We start from the raw sequence: 17,538 nt of genomic DNA, 5'->3' as shown, positions 1-17,538 counted from the left end.
AAGCTTCTCTCTTTAACTTAGTGAACGAGCCGAACACGAGATTCTTAAAGAGTCGAACACGAGCTGTTCGCGAACAACAAGCTGTTTGACAGCCCTAGTTCTACTAATTTAAGATTGTGAGGACTTGAAGAAATCTTCAATGTAGTTATAGCCCAACCACCAATCTCTTAAACCTCAACACACTGCAGTGTTTATTTTCCCGGAGCTGTCAGCTAAAGTTTTTCTCATGTACTCACCATAATGGCGTTACAACAAATAAATAGAAGAAAATAAGAACATTCACACTTAATATTTATGTAATTCTTATATTAAGTAGTTTATTCAAAATAAATCAGTCTAAGTGTGGAAGCTAGAACACTAAGAAAAATTGAAATATTGTCAGGATAACGCTATCATTGAGATCTTTCTTCATGGATTTGTTGATTGCATTTACTGCAAAACTTGAAGAACAAGATGTAAGGTATGATCTTCTATTAACCATTGCATCTTCCTCCAGCAACATGTATGTCCCACAGCTAGTCATAATTTTATTACTGGCTGTAAGAGGATCCTAAAGTAGTAATATTTCAACGATTAATCGCCAGATTGGTGTTATTTCGTGATTAATCACCGAATCACGGTGTTATTTAGGGTTATTCCACGACAATCTGGTTTTATCGTGGGAGTTTGCACTGTTTTGGCGCAGGTGTTATTAGCGGTAGTATTGCGGGTGTATCATGAGTATATTGCGAGCTTGCGACGGTGTGCAGCGGAGTTACGATGCGGTATAGTGGGTTATGCGAGGCAGCGGAGTTTGGTGTTATCCGCGGTGTTATTTTGTTAGCGTCGTGGTAGTATTGCGCGGTTGCGGCGTGGAAACAAGACAAATTGCAGTGTTTTGTGGTGGCGACATTATTTTGGTGTTATTTGGAATATTCCGACGGTGTTATTTGGGATTGAGACTTCTGAATTGTATTATTGAAATGTTTTTGGCTCGGGTTAGCCCAAATCAGCCCAAAGCTAGCCTAAACCCTTTTCCCACTTCAATTTTACCCCTAAGCACATGGCATAAGACAATTGATGGTTTGTTGCTTGCCAATTTGAGAATTTGAGTGTGATTTGGCAATTTTGAATCAAGGCTTGGAATTTAATGGAGACAAACTTAATGTTGAGTGTGGAAATGTAAATTTAACATAATTTTTTTTAACCATTTTTAATTCTCAATCCAATGTCAAAATTTTTTTAAAGAAATTTAAATTTATAAATTATATTAAGTTATACTTATAGCTATAGATTCAACCATCTTTTAAGTCATATTAATATAAGCTTAGTTATGCTAAGGAAGCTGAATCATTTCCATGCTCATTGCTCACATTACGAAGCTCTCTTTTCCATAACGGTAGGATGTTAAGTCTCTCTTATGATGTAGAACCAAAAAAAGTTATAATATGTAGCACTTATATTGCTAGGAGTACGAGTCATATTAGTTTGCTATTCATGATCGATTCCTCACCATCATTGGAGCAGGAATCAGCACTACCTTAATTCTTCTCTCCCACATAATTTGCACTTTCTCGGTCTTCACCATCATTAGCTTTGTCCCAAGTATTTTGTATTGGCTTTACATAACCATCAGTTTTTTCATTCTCTTTTAATAAGTGCGGCCTGAAGGATCAAATCTATTTTTTTTTTTCAAATCATTTTCAAAAATTTGTAATCATATTATTTTTGGTTTACTCATCTTTTCTGATCCAGACACAAAATTTGTTTTTCTACTTGACCCTGTAACACTGATTTTGTCTTACTGTTCAAGTCTTTATGAGTTTTCTGCAAAAAATGATATTTGATCTTTTGGATACGGTGGGTCCTTTAATTCATCTTGTTCCATGGTTCTGAGTCGTTATTTTTTTGGGTTTTGAGACAAAACTCACTTAATGTGCGTATTGTGCTAAATTTTTTGTTTTTTTATATCTGCAAAAATGTAATTCAACTTTTTGGATCTGGTGATGCATTTAATTCATCATGCTCCTTGGTCGCGGGCCATCATTGTTTTGGATCTTGAACCAAATTTTAGATGATGTTCGTATTTTGATAAATTGTATGTTCTTTTTTTTGCCAAAACCTTGTAAGATGTTTACTTTGTTCTCGTGGTATGAAATATGACTTTTTTGTGGTATTTTCTTGCCTTTCCATGATGATTTTTCTTGGAATCCTGAGCATTGCTATGCAGCTTTTCTCTTATACATATATAAGTTTACTCAACTGTGCATTCCCACTTGCTGTCATTGTTATAACTTCATTTTTCCTTTGAAAGAACTGGTATTGATATTTTGTTACTCTAGGTTTTACTTTGACACTCTGCAGCCTCTTATATATTTGATCTCATAAACATAAACACATGCTTCTATATTATTCGTACAGCGTAATGTCATTTATTCTGTAGTACTTCTTTCTACAGCATGATCAGGGTCTGAAGCTTTTGAACATTCTTACGAAATATTATGAAGGTAATGGTGATTTCTCTTTTTATATATTCTTTAATCTTGCTATGAAAAAAATACTAATTTTATTGATCTAATCATAAGTCATGCGTTGTTTTATGCATGCCTTTCGAAATATAATGAACTAATTGGAGCTTGCAATAAGCGTCTTCCATTTTTCATTAATCTAAATGCTAGATTTTTGTGCAGCTTTTACTTCATTTATTGAGGGTAAAAATGAGGAATTATTAATAGGGGAGCTTTCTGGGGTGGCATGGACTCATTATATTTTCCAGTCAATTTTTGTGAAGAGTTTAGAGGTTGGACTTGCTTCTAGACCATGCAAAAGTGCTAATCATATTTAGATTCTTGCATTGTATATAATGCTGCATTAATATTTGTTTCATACAATTTTCTTTGCATTTAATGTTTAACCTGAATGCTTTATTTTCTAGTTAAATGGGCTCTTCAATAATTTAATTTCATTGGCAATTTACTTTTGAAAAAACTATGAAGACAAGGTGGTAATTTCCATTTTAAATTTCCATTTTACTTGCATTTTACTTGCAGGAAGTTGATCCTTGTGAGGATGTTAGTGACGAGGACATTCGTATGACCAGTCAGAATGCTACTGGTCCTAAAGGTGCTTTGCTTGTACCTGAGGTAATTACAAGTGAATCCGTTTCTGAAACTAGAATGAAGAGACTGAATTGTTTTTTGTTCTCTTTCATTTCAAATCTTCTAAAGAGAAGCGTTTACCCCAATTGTGAATCTGATTAGGTGCCTTTTGAAGTTCTTGTAAGAGGGCAGATTGGTCGTTTACTCGATCTAAGCCTTCGGTGTGCCAAGTTCATCTATGATAAATTGATTAAGGAATGTTACAATGCATCCAACATTTGTATATAAGAAGAATCAATAGTTTACAAAGAAATAGTGAAATTCATCTGTTTCTTTGTTCTGCTATTAGATGAGCAATTGCAGCTTAGCTAATTAGCTCCATCAATATCCTTTTCTGCGGAAGTGCATGGATGAGGTAATTGGAAATTTCTTACGAGAAGGACTTCAACAAGCAGAAACCATGATAACCCATCTGATTGAAACGGAGGTATTGGATTAATTGATTAATTTATCAGTGTTAATTGTTAATATGTTGTGATAAGATTGCATTTGCTTTAATTGCCTTCAAGAAAAGAACTTGATCATTTAATTTAACAAATATATACTATCAAGTTTATACATCAGTAGTAATTGTATGCATTTCAGACTTAAATTGCTGTTGTACTTGCATCCGATTTCACAATCTCTACTGTTGAATATTTCAACATTTAAAATTTGGGAGATTTACATACCACACAACTCTTATGTATTTACATATACCTGAATTTGGATAACACTTTCATGTTATAAACCTATGCATGAAAAGGTGTATTTCACTTTGAAGAAGGTAGTAATTGGGGTATTTTTTATGTGATGTTAAAGATTTGAGTGGTATGTATGTAAATATGTAGGAATTGTGTGGTGTGAATGTAAATGCCTCTTATTGATTTTAGAAACTTCTCTCCATGTTGCCATTTTGATATGCAATTTTTTGCAGATGGATTATATAAACATTTCACATCCAAATTTTATTGGAGAAAAGAAAGCTGTGGAGATTGCACAACAAGAAGTCAAAGCTTAAATGTTAGCAGCATCAGTTTCCAGACCCAAGGTACCTGTTATCTCATTAATCTATCTTAATAATTTCTAGTTTTGGAAGCTAGCACATAACTAGCAATATGAGCTCCATCCTGTTTTTCTTTCTCACTCTTGATGAAAATACTTTTTAGAACTAGTAGATATAATGCTTAGTTTAATACTACTTCGTTGCTATTTCTTTGAAAAGCTGATTCAAGAGCTCTCAAGAATCAAAACTATATCCGACAAGGTGAAAACTTTGTGGATATTTTTGCCAAATCTTTGTAATGTCTGCAAGAAATCATTTTGATGTCAGGTTTCTTTTATTGTAGCTGTTAGTGTCACCTTATCAATGTTTTGCAGTAGAGATCATCTCGAGTTTAGCATAGTAGATAAACTTGCCTTGCATGATTCATCATCAACATTGGCCTTGTCCCATTTTTTTTTTGGCCGGCTTACTTGAGGTGTTAACTATTCTTCCTACATCTTTTTGAACAACTTCTATTGATGCTATCTTAGGTCTATATTTTTCCCCTTTCTAATCATTTATTGAGTTGGTATTTTCTTATAACTTGTTGCATATGTCAAATATAATTATATTTTCAATTACCTTATATTGAATAGATAGACACAACTTATATCATTTCCATAATTCAATAACTTTATACTTTGACTTCTAATATAATAATCACTTTCTTTATTTTTTATTTTGACTGACAAACACTAAAAAACATAACATTGTTGACCGAATTATAGTTTTATAAAATTTACCTTCTAAGTGTTCATTATCCCCCCCTTTTCATAATACTTACAAAGCTCTTCTCCATTTTGAACCATCAAGCTCACCCTAAAACTTGCTCATCATGTTCTCTCTTTTCTAATAATATATTTAACATACTTAAATTTATCACACCTAGGTGTCATTTTATCTTCAAACTTTTTTGATTGACAATTGTTAATATCACTCATAAAGTTGCATATCATGTATTCAACCTTTGCTCTATCAGTTTTAAGTCCTTTATCTTCTAGACATTTTTTTTTTGCCTTCGTTCAAATATTTCACTTATTTCAGCATGAATCTCACTAGTTAAAATTTTATCATTTGCAAAAAGCATGCACTAAGGCACTGTATTTTAAAATATCTATGTCGAGCATTTTCATAATCAAGATAAAGAGATACAAACTCATTGCTATTATTAAATGTTATTTAATTATAATTGGAAAATTTTGTATGTTCACGACTATTAATGCCATCCTTTGCTCGCTATATATGTTTTTAATTTCAATATGCTTTTGAAACACGCGTTTAGATTTAATGTGCGCCAAATAATTCTTAGGGTGCTTGGTCATGTCTTTTCAAGGTAAATAAAAGTCATATAAATTTTCTTTTTTCTTGTATATGCTTTTCTCTTTATTTTTTTAGCAAAAAAATTTCTACTATTATACGACTATTTTAAATTTAAATTCATTGTATAAAGTATGATTTTACTAATATCAGTTCATTTAGTTACCAAAGTTTGATTACTTGCTCTAAAAAGTTATTTAAGCACTGATGATTCTTTCATAAATCGCTGCAAAACTGCCAAATTTCATTTTGACGCCTAGGCGCCACCTTTTAAATTGTCCCGCAATCTGAACGTTTTCAATAAAATCATCTCGTAAAAGTATTTTCACAATGTTTTTAGTGATATTAGTAATACTATTCTAACTTTTACCTTTTGATCTATGTCAGCATTTCTTATAGAAGTTATTATATCGGCAATAATGTCCATACCTATGACGAACTATAGTTATTGGTGCCCCCTAATTTTGATATAGTCAAAATGTTTTTTTTTTGTTTTTTTTATTGATTTTTTTAATTATTATAGATTCTAAAAAATTATTAGAAATTTCAAATATATAAATGAGACAATTTCAAATATATAAATGAGACAGAAATGAGACAGAATCTATTAATCAGATCTATTTCAGATATTCTAATATTCTACTCCATATATATAAATAGAAAGATAGGATATATCCTATTTTCATCTATAAGACTTCGGGTGCTAATGAAACGTTTTTAGTAAAATTCAACTGTCGCAATTCTCGAGCAATTGTACCAAAAATTCAAATTCATTTTGGATTTCCTCCTTGCTTAATGATAACCGCTTCATTGTCATCATATCGTATTATCATGCCATTGTTACATTTGAGTTCTTTACATGTGCATACAATCACAACTCTAATTAATTTTGATCTTTCTAGAGGCATGCTGGGCGCTTTTTTTTTATTACAACAACTATAACATCGCCAAGATGAGCATATCGATGATTACCAATTTCTATGATTTGAATACATGTTAATTTTTGAGCTTCAATGTTATCCGCTACATTTAAAAGGGTCTGAGGTTGAGTCATATCATTTTTATTTTAATATCTTATTTCAAGATAATAGAAAAAAGAAATATTGTCTGTCCTGATCTTTTTTATTCTTAATACTCCGTTTCTTCTTTTACTTTTCTTTACCTATCTTGAAAAAAAAAAAGAGTTCGTATACGCATTTTCCATGCAGATATATCCATAGCAGTTTTGGCTACAGTTTCAGATTTTCCACTCATTTCATAAATTATTCGACCCGGTTTAAAAACAAATACCCAATATTCAGGGGATCCTTTGCCCGAACCCATACGTGTTTCAATAGGTCTTACAGTAACAGGTTTGTCGGGAAAGATGGGAAAGATACATACCGATACATACCCATATCTTTCCACCACGACATGCATATCGTGTCATCGCTCTTCGCCCTGCTCTATTTGTTTAGTTGTGATCCAAGCAGGTTCCAGTGCCTGAAGAGCATATTTGTCAAACAATTATGATTGCCTCGGTAAGATATTCTCTTCATTCTACCTTTAAGTTGTTTACAAAATTTGGTTCTTTTAGGGTTATAGTTGATTGTTGTTTTTGAATTCCATCTCTGCTGCAGAGTCGAACATGAGAATTTCTTCTCATCCAACTCCTCACGAATGAAATGATTCAATAAAATTACATATTACATAGAATTATGTATTTTTTTCAATCGAAAGACAAAAAAAAGAAAAAACTAATTTTTTTATATTGAATTTGTTAGATTGGTAGATTTTATATATAACTAGATAACTAGGCATATTTATTAATATTTTTTATATTTTATATTATATATAAAAATAATATTAATAAATAACATATTATTATAAAATATAAATAAGTATATATATATATATATATATATAATATAACATAAATAAAAAGATAAGTAATATAAGTAAAAGAAATGCTTTCTTTTAGCAAAATCTCTAAAGTCTTTTTCTTTACCTCTATTGAAGCACGCCAATAGTCATCCAATAAGTGAAATTCTTAAATGAAATAAAAATAAGGAAAGGTCTTGTGGGCGAATATTAACTTTTTTCTTTTTCATTTGTATGGTCAATTCATGCCCAATCAGAAGAAATCCATTTTTTCTTGGTTCATTTTGCCATCCTACCCAATGAATCCTTAGGATTGATTCATTTTCAGGAAAATCCTATGTAATCACAGGTTTCATTGTTCCCATAACATTTCTATTAATTATTAAGCCTGAACTCTGCAATAGAGCTCTCAACATAATCTGTCATTTGTTTTCGAGTCAATCTCCTCAATTTTTTCTTAACCCTAAGCTCAATTAAAATTTTCTCTATTTTCTATTATTTAGATTCTTTATTTTTCTATCTTAATTACATACTTCTTAATTACATAATTACATATATAATAGACTATATTATCCATATTGATTAGATTATTTAGATTTTTATTTTATTACATATTATTATTTTATTATATTTTTATTTTATATTAATTTTATTGTATATTAATGTTGATGCTTTTATAACATTGCCTTTTTTATGGGATAATTCTTCATAAACCATACATATGGGAATCATACATCATTTAATATCATTTAGATCTTTATTCTCTCTTTCTATCACTCTTCCTTTTTCCACATCCTTTTTTTTTTCACAATTCATAATCAGATTTCTTTTTTATGAAAAGAATTTAAGTTGCTACAACTATATGATTTGATGCAGTCATATAGTGACTATTTATTGGGATCTCAACAATAAGAAGCAATAAGTTGGTTATGAGTTTTTAGTTTCATTAGTTTTGATAGTTATTAAGTTTATAGTGTGGTCAACCTATTTTTATTTTCAGTCTCAGTTCTCAATTCTATAGAAAAAACGAACAAGTCGCTCACCAAGAATAGCAATTATACTAAAATTTAAATTAAATTTAACTCAATGGTAAATCAAATTTTTATTCAACCATATAGAATTCTAATTGTTCATTTTTCTTTGATTAAGAAAAAAAAAAGAAAATATTTTCTAAATTTTTTCTATTGATGAGCAGACTGACAAGATAAAGAAAATTCCATAATTCCTATTTTTTTATTCTTGGTTTACAAATATCCAAATTTTGATACCTACGATTCCATAGATAGTTCTAACTGTAAGGGAACAGTGATCAATTTTAGCGTGAATTGTTTGTAGGGGAACCCTGCCTTCTCTGATCCATTCGACACGTGCAATCTCTTTTCCATCGATACATCCTGCAATTTGCAATTGAATTCTTTTTGTACGGGTTTGTTTAGTTAATTCAATAGCTTCCTTCATTGTCTTTCGAAATTATAAAGCTATATATTTTACGAAAATATTAGGCTAAAGAATGGGGAATTTTTCTGAATGGGGAATCTTTCTCCTGTTACATGAATCAAATGTTCATTTCATCCGGAAAATGTCATCTCTTTCTCAACAATGTCTTTTTCATTTGATCCAATAGCATTCATCCTTGCTAAGGCTGGAGCAAATGGAGTTCTTCATCTTCGATGAGCCCTTTGGTTTGATATTGCTTTCATGATATGTTACTTTAAATATTATGGGTTGACTTTATAAATACTTCGTGCAGTTTTTTTGCTATAATTATCCCCGTTGAGAGCTGCAACAACAAAAACAAGCATTTGTCACTGAGTGGGTTCAAATTATCCCCATTGAGAGCTGCATCCCCATTGAGAGCTGCATTTTTGAGAGCTGCATTTTGAGTTAATTCAAGTTATTTTCTATGCTCAAGTGTCTAAGAAGTATCCAAGTCTTAACTGTGCCATCAAAAAAAAAAATTCCTATATATTACTGTATTACTATTCACCAATTTTTTGGTAATTAAATAGGTAAACTTAGAGGGTTTCATTGATCTTATAAAATCCATTTTTCTTTTATGTAAATTTGGAACAGGGAATGCAACCACCTTCAGATCCTGACAGACTTGGTTCAGCTGGTAATCCATTGAGAAAAAAAATATATGAATCTGTCAATTTTTGGCAGACTTGGTTCAGCTGGTAATCCATTGAGAAAAAAATTTATGAATCTATCAATTAATTTCATGCACAGAATCATCTTTATATACCATATAAAATTTCAAACATTTCAGGAAGTTTGAGAGGAATTGGACACATTGGCGGCATTTTGTCCATTTTTGGTGTTAGTAAGAACCGTGCACCAGCAAAAGAAATCTCGTCCAATAAGTCTGCTACTGTTCCTTCTCACAATGTGGAACATTCACTCTCCATGATCCAACCACAAGAGGTTAGTGTTCTATTAAACTCAATGTTCGCTCAAGTTTTGCAATTAGATTACTTTCTTACAGCTTCTAAACTGTGCTTTGCTACAATATAGCCTCCAGTCATCTTGAAGCCTTCAGAGTATCAATCGGAGCAGGAGGCTTTGGAGTTTTCCATTGCAAAATTATTACTGAAATCGTATTATGATATCGCCAGGAAAAATATTGAAGATACTGTGACTAAGTCAATTATGCACTTCCTGGTAATTTATTTAACATTTTATTATGTAGAATCAGAATATTCTGTCCTCTTGTCTTATAGCTTATACTAATGATAGTCAGAATTTCATTTATTGTTATTTTTGCTGCTTTAATTGTGATATATATATGTGGATCTCCTGCTTTCCAAGATGAAAATTGCATATTAGAAGTGTTTCATAATTATAGGCTGGGCGCAGCATGTATATTTGTAATGGATTTGGCTGATGTTTCTGCTATTTTGATATCCTTGAAACTTCAGTGTCTTTTTTTTTTGGAAGACTTACATGCATTCTACTCAATTCTTTTTTACGTACCTAACACCTAAATTTCAATTTCTAAATATATGCCACCCTACCTATGCATGTATTTCACTTTTGTTAAGTTAAAGTAATGATATTTTTTATGTGATATAAAATTTGGGTGGTAAGAATATAAAAATCGAAGTTTAGGTTGTAGATATGTAAATGCATAAGAATTTGGTGGTATGCATGTAAATGCCCCTTTCTTTCATTTATGCACGAGTTTTTTCATGGATTCAACTTTGTTATGCTCTAAAATGGGCGAGTTTGATAAATTATTTTCTTGTTTTATTGATCTGTTAAGCATTCATTTGATTTATTATTTGTGGATTGATTTGATACTGACCAAGGCACGTAATATTAACAAGAAAAATCGTCGTACCTTTGGTTATCTCTTTGGGCGAGTGCCATAACCGACTCTCGTGTCTACTGTTTAATGAAAGTGCCTTAGCAGAAAAAACTGTATATAAAACTGAATTTTTCTTTTTCACTAGTTTGGTGTTCTTCACCTTGTCAATGAGTGAGTTGATGTTGTTTGAAGAGTTGTCGAAAGCACATAAACTAACTTTCGAAACATTGTTTTGAAGAGCAAATTTTCTTCTTTTTAATGGGATCCTTGCATTGATGTTCATATAAATTGTAATACAAGTTTACTTCTATGAATGTTGTCTTGCTATCTTGAGCTTTTGTGATATTGGTTGGTTATTCATCAATTTAATTTCGAACTTTTTATATATCTTATATATTTTGTTCCCTTCAAATTTTTTTCTAATAACTAACGGCTTTTCCATTTGTTCAGGTTAATCATACAAAAAGAAAGCTATACAAGATTTGTATATTGAAACTTTTTGGGTAATTGCCAAAATAATCTTTAATTAATTGTTTAAGAAATTCATCTTAGATTCATCATGATTTTGTCCTTTATGTTTTTATGATTTTAGACTAATTCTAATTAAGTTAAGCACATTTAATGTCTGTTTTTTTAAATCAGAGAAGGTATTTTCGATGACTTACTTCGAGAATCAGCTGTATAGTTGCAAAGAGAAAAATGATAAGGGAAACATTTAGGGTTCTGCAGCAGGCATACAAGGTATTTCTTCTATATGACTGCAATTTACCAAAAATCATTGCTTGGGTCTATCATTTTAACTATTAGATCCAATATTGCTTGGGTCTATTATTTTAACTATAAAATCCAAATTTTTGGCTCAGTTAGATCTTCTGGCTGATTTTGATTTAAGCTTTGATTGAATTGAACTAGTTCGACATGTGCTTAGAATATACTATGTATAATTGTATGTATACATTTATACACACGCATATGTTGAGCCAAGAATTTGCTCTAGGAGAAGAAAAATCAATTGAATAATTAATATAGATTGCTTAATATTATATTTTCTTGCTTTATTTTGATCCCAGACACTCGAGGAACTTCCACTCGAGGCGGACACTGTGGAGAAGGGTTATTCTCTTGATTTGGACTAAACTGGCTTGCCCAAAATCCAGGGCCTATCTTCTTCATTTTACTCGGCATCAAACGATTACAATTTACCCTACACCACTTCGCCGAAGAGCCAAAGATCGAGGAGATCAACACTTTGAAGAACAGTTGTCTTCCCTGTACCCTGACGCTGATGCTAACGGATGTGTTTCTTATCCTCTAGTGGATGCATAGGGACTTTCCTGAAGCAACAAATAAACTTGTTCTGTTCTTGGAGGCGAGCTCCTACGGCTGATTTTTTTGTGTCACACACGCTTTATATTTATTTTGAACACATTTGAAATAGTTTTGCATGAAATGATAACTAAATCATTATTAGTATTTAATTGCACTTGAATGAAATAAGATTTTTATAATTTTTTATTCTATTTTTTGATGTATAAGTTCCACTTGTTATTTGCTCTGCAGACACTCAGAATATTGATGTCTATCGATCATGATTTAAGTTTTCTAAATCGTTGTGGCAACTTAAAGACAAGCAAACCTCAAATTTTAAAGCGTTGTGGCAACTTCATGTCTACCACTCAATTCTTATCTATTTACATACCCAACACCAAATTTTAAATGTTAATTTTTTCATGCATCCACTTCAACGCTTGTTCATATGTTGTTTACATTAAATACCATCAAATGGCAATAAAATTCAATATTCTAAGTAATCAAGTTCGAGCACTCATCTGTCAGAAAAAAATACAATCAACTGACAATATATTATGGAGTGTTTTTATAGCTATATAAAAATGCATGATGTTAATTAAGGGTCTGTTTGGAGCAGCTTATAGGTGCGTGCGGCGTTTTCAAAATGCAGTCGTACCGTTTTGTTCGCGCGTTTTGTCAGCTTATTCGAAATTGTGTTTGGGTTTTTACACTAAACGCAGGTCGCGGGTCGACCCCCGCGGCCGGCCCACGGGCCACTTTTCAGGATAAGCACGCACAAGCTGCGCCAAACGGACCCTAAGACAAGTATGATAGATTGAAAGTAGGCTTCACAAAATATGGCATATAATCTTGTGCCACAATACACAATCATACTTGAACAAAAAGTCCTCATGTTTTAGGAAAAAAAAGGGGGTAAAAGCTAGCAACAATCTCAGGTCAAAAGCTCAAGTAGAAACCTTCTTACATTTAAATTTTTTTTATAAATAAAAAAAAATTATATTTCATATTTTATAATGATTATTTATTTAATAATTAAACTTCATTATTGATGTGTTCACAATCATCTTCTTCTTCATGTCAAATATTCACATTCCTTGGCCATAACTTAGATGAAGTAGTTTATTCAAAATAAACCAGTCTAAGTGTGGAAGCTAAAACGCTCAGCAAAATTGAAATATTGTCAGGATAACGCTATCCTTGAGATCTTTCTTCATGGATTTGCTGATTGCGTTTACTGCAAAACCTGAAGAACCAGATGTAAGGTGTGGTCTTCTATAAACCATTGCATCATCCTCCAGCAACAAGTGTGGTGCTCTAAGAGGATACTGAAGTATTAATCACCGAATCGCGGTGTTATTTAGGGTTATTCCGCGGCGATCCGGTGTTATCGCAGGAGTTTGCAACGGTTTGGCGCGGGTGTTATTGCCGCGGGTGTATCATGAGTGTATTGCGAGCTTGCGACGGTGTGAAACGGAGTTACGACGCTGTATAGTGGGGTTATGCGAGGCAGCGGAGTTTGGTGTTATCTGTGGTGTTATTTTGTTAGTGTCGTGGTAGTAGTGCGCGGTTGCGGCGTGGAAACAAGACAGATTGCGGTGTTATGTGGCGGGGATGTTATTTTGGTGTTATTTGGAATATCCCGACGGAGTGATTTGGGATTGTGATTCTTTTGAATGGTATTATTGAGGTGTTTTTGGCTCGGGTTAGCCCAAATCACTCCATAGCTAACCTAAAACCCTTTCCCACTTCAAGTTTACCCCTAAGCACAAGACATAAGGCAATTGATGGTTTGATGTTTGCCAATTTGAGAATTTAAGTGTGATTTGGCAATTTTGAGTCAAGGCTTGGAATTTAATGGAGACAAAGTTAATGTTGAGTGTGGAAATGTAAATTTGACAAATTTGGCATCAAAGCTTGAGCTTGGTGGGGAGTTGAGCTTGATTTTGGATTTTGTGTAGGATTTGATGTAAATTGATGTTATTTTGACTTTGGAGTCCAAGGGAATGGGATCTGAAATTTGGATATGATTTTGGGATTGGATTTGAGGTGGATTTAGGTTTGAGCTTGACAATTTGGATTTGGGTTTGGTATTGTGCAAAATTTGGGGTTTGGACTTGCAATTGAGTAAAATTGGATCAATTTGGTAATTTGTGGAAGACTTGGGTCAATTTGAGAACTTTAGGTAACTGGTGGAAATTGGGGCAGAAAATGGAACAAGTTGGTGACCCTGGTGGAGATGACGTAGATTTGACAATTTTGGGTAATTTAGGGTAAATTTAGGGTTGTAGGAGGGGTAGTGTGAGTGTGAGGCATGGGAGTAGTGAGGAGTGTAGGCAACGATACCTTAGGGCTTGGTGGTCCTATGGAACCTCTTTTTGAGTTTCCTAATGCTGGTCTCAACCTCATAAGTGCTAGAGGTCAAAAACCACAAATGTGAAACTCCAAGAAGAGATGGTAAGTGACTTGAATTTCTAAATGAGGTGGGTGTCATCACTAAGGGCTCTAGGAAAGTCAAAGGGAAAACCCTGTGGCTAAATCCTAAGTCTTAAGAGGAAGACTATATCTCACTAAAAATGAGATCAATAACAGTATGATAGTTTGGGAAGTCACTGAGGTTCTCCTGAAGAATTTTGACAACCCATATTTCTCGTTCCTTTGGACTCCTAAAGAACTCCTTCTATTTGATCTTTTCCTCTTGACTTTCATGTGTCCAACCTTAAAAACTAAACTTTGAAAACTTGAAAACGAAACCACTGATCTTAATTGAGATTTTTTTTAAGTGATTTCGGTCATTTAAGATTTAATTAACTATAGGGGTTTGCCCTTATAGGGAACTTGGAACCCAGGTAAAATAAGCCCTATCTAATTTTTAAATTAGGTAGAGGAACTTATCGGTCACACATAAAAGGTTCGCAGACAAAACGAATGTTATTAATTCTTTAGTTTATATAATCGATCATCCTTGTCAAGTACTATGCTTATCTCTCGGGATGAGTGTGATGTTTTTAAGGTTGTGCTCGATTACTTAATTTATTAAATTTATGAGATCCTTGCAGTCTCATTTTTCAAAATTAAAACACAATTTTAAAAATCAAAATTATATATACATATATTAAATCAAATTATTTTCAAAACAACCAACAGATTCCAAATAACGACCGACATTTGCTGATAATTTTTAGGAATGTTTACATATATATACCACTTAAATCCTATGTATTTGCGATTACCACGTGGTGAAAATTGTATTATGATATTTGCGGTGGAATAGCCTATGATTACTCGACACAAAATGCGACAAAATTTGCACTGGTGTTGCATGGGTTTTAGAGACTGGTTTGCATAAAATAAGTCAAAGCAAAAGCTTTATTTAAAGGAACTAGTTGGGATGGCAAGGATCACACACACAAGACCACCAAAACTCCCATATTTCTCATCCTTCTAGTTTGAGGAAGGTAACTTTATTTGTGCCATTATTTTTATTTAGTAATGTGATTTGAATTTAAGAATCGAAGTATAGGAGTTAGGTATGTATATACACAAGAATTGATGTTGTTTGTTAAAGTGGAATTGTTCAATTTGGCGGTGATGTAGAATGGCATGTTATTAGTAGAATTTATGTTGGTTCGTTAAAGTGGGAGGGTGCATCGATCGGGTCTATTATTCAAAGTGATGATGATATAGAAGGGGATGTTATTAGTAGTATTCAAGTTTGATGGTTGAAATAGAGGAGTTAATCATGCCATGTTCAAATTGATGGTAATGTGCAAGAGCGTGTCAGGGCTTGGAGCAGTTGGCGCACACATGTACTCAATGACGAGAGCCCACATCAACGTGCACAAACACGTATATGTGAGTGATCTCTATAGTTAGTTCAATTTTTTTTTTAATAATTGAAAGCTTGAAATCTATTTTTATGTTACGAAATAGTTTTTAATAGCCAAGATGACGATGTTCCGTTAAAGTTCCAAACTTCGACAAAGTTCCGGTGAAGCTCTGACAAAGTTCCGGTGAAGCTCCGACATTCCTTTTCCATGCTAGGATGAAGCTCTCCATTGATGTAGGAGAGAATAAGTCTTGCTTCATGCTAGCCACATCCATTGATGTAGGAGAGAAAAAGTCTTGCTTCGTGCTAGCCACACTCCTACTCAAGAAGCTCTCCTCACACACTCAAAGAATGATGGAGGAGGAAAGATTGCTTTTTATGGAGGATATAGAAGGAGAGGAAGAAGAAGAAGAGGAGAGTTGTGAGAAAGAAGCCCTCACTCTCACCTTTATCTCTACCTCTTTACCTCAAGGTCTTCAAGAAGAAACCATAAATCCAAGGAAGAAGAGTTCAGCTCTTGGAGGAGGAAAAAAGTGTAAAAAGTGTTGATAGAGGAGAATAAGGTGGAGAGGTGAAGTTAAACCAGCCTCCCCACCGAAAATCTCCGAAGTGCCTCTTAATTAAGTAAAAAATGGCTAATCAAGGACATTTAGGGCATGCAAAAAAGGTTTAATCCCCCCAGCCTTTTCATAATTTCAAGGAGATCTCCTCAAGTCCAAGGAGGGCCTATAAATTTTGGTCCAGGTGACATGCCTCCCCAAGGCTGCCAGGCCAAATATTGAAATCTAGGCAGGTTGACATGGTCACGTTGGGCTTGGGCGTGGTCACGCTGTGATGGAATTGCTCCAGGCTTATTGTCTTACATTTTGGTCACGCCATCTTCGGGCTTGGTTACATCGAAGATAACCTTCATGCGACCGCTAGAAGACCAGTGTGATCACATCGTCCCACAACGTAAAGCATAATTTCATCGTGGGATCTATCTTGTGGTGCGGTCACTCTACCTTCCGGTGTGCTTATGCCGAAGACAGCCCCCTCAAGCCTTATGTGGAGTTAGGCGTGGCCACTCCCGATTGAGCGTGGTCACGCCAGACCCTTATGGATCATTTTTCACTCCAGGAGTCTGTTAAGCACATTTCACAACACGAAAAACTCTCCATGACCGGAATAAACCACATAGGTCTTAGAATGATCATTTGGCTTGCCCTTAGAATGGGGAATCGTTATGGATCAGTGGTAGTCTCTATCGAGCATGACTAGGATGGAGTGACTCTAGTCCGGAGACGACGTGCATCTGGTAACGTCCCAACGGATTCCTTGAGCTACAGGAGGGCACGTGTGAGCGTCGCACGCTCCCACAACATTACAGGGGCATCCGACCAACGCATAACACAGTGATCACATACACAGTGATGTAGATGTATTCAGATCATTATCCCGCATGTAACTTTTTTTTATCAAGACTGTCCCTATTTTTATTCTTTTAAACATGAAATATAGTTTTAATACTTAGGTAAGATAACATATGTAAAAATTAAATTTTAGATGTTAGATGAGTAAATAGATAAAAATAGAGTGTTATGCATGTAAATATTCTTTTTTAGGTTAATATAATATAAATTTAGATTAGATATTTGAAATTTATATTTTTGATACAATTAGTGAAAATCTTATAATATTTTTAAGAAAATGTTGACTTCATATGCCTCATGCTAAGAAAATAAAGAAATATTTGTTGCTTTATTTTCTTAATATA

General features: G+C 33.3%; 1 pseudogene; it reads left to right on the top strand.

Annotated features, from left to right (window-relative positions):
- Positions 1–3,371: 3,371 nt before the first annotated feature.
- Positions 3,372–12,120, top strand: LOC110031886 (annotated as a pseudogene).
- The last annotated feature ends 5,418 nt before the right edge of the window (positions 12,121–17,538 follow it).

Source organism: Phalaenopsis equestris, unplaced genomic scaffold (assembly GCF_001263595.1).
Source record: "Phalaenopsis equestris unplaced genomic scaffold, ASM126359v1 Scaffold000858, whole genome shotgun sequence".
In the NCBI taxonomy this organism is placed as follows: Eukaryota; Viridiplantae; Streptophyta; class Magnoliopsida; order Asparagales; family Orchidaceae; genus Phalaenopsis; species Phalaenopsis equestris.
The sequence above is the reverse complement of the archived record's forward strand: the minus strand, read 5'-3'. Positions and strand labels throughout refer to the sequence as shown.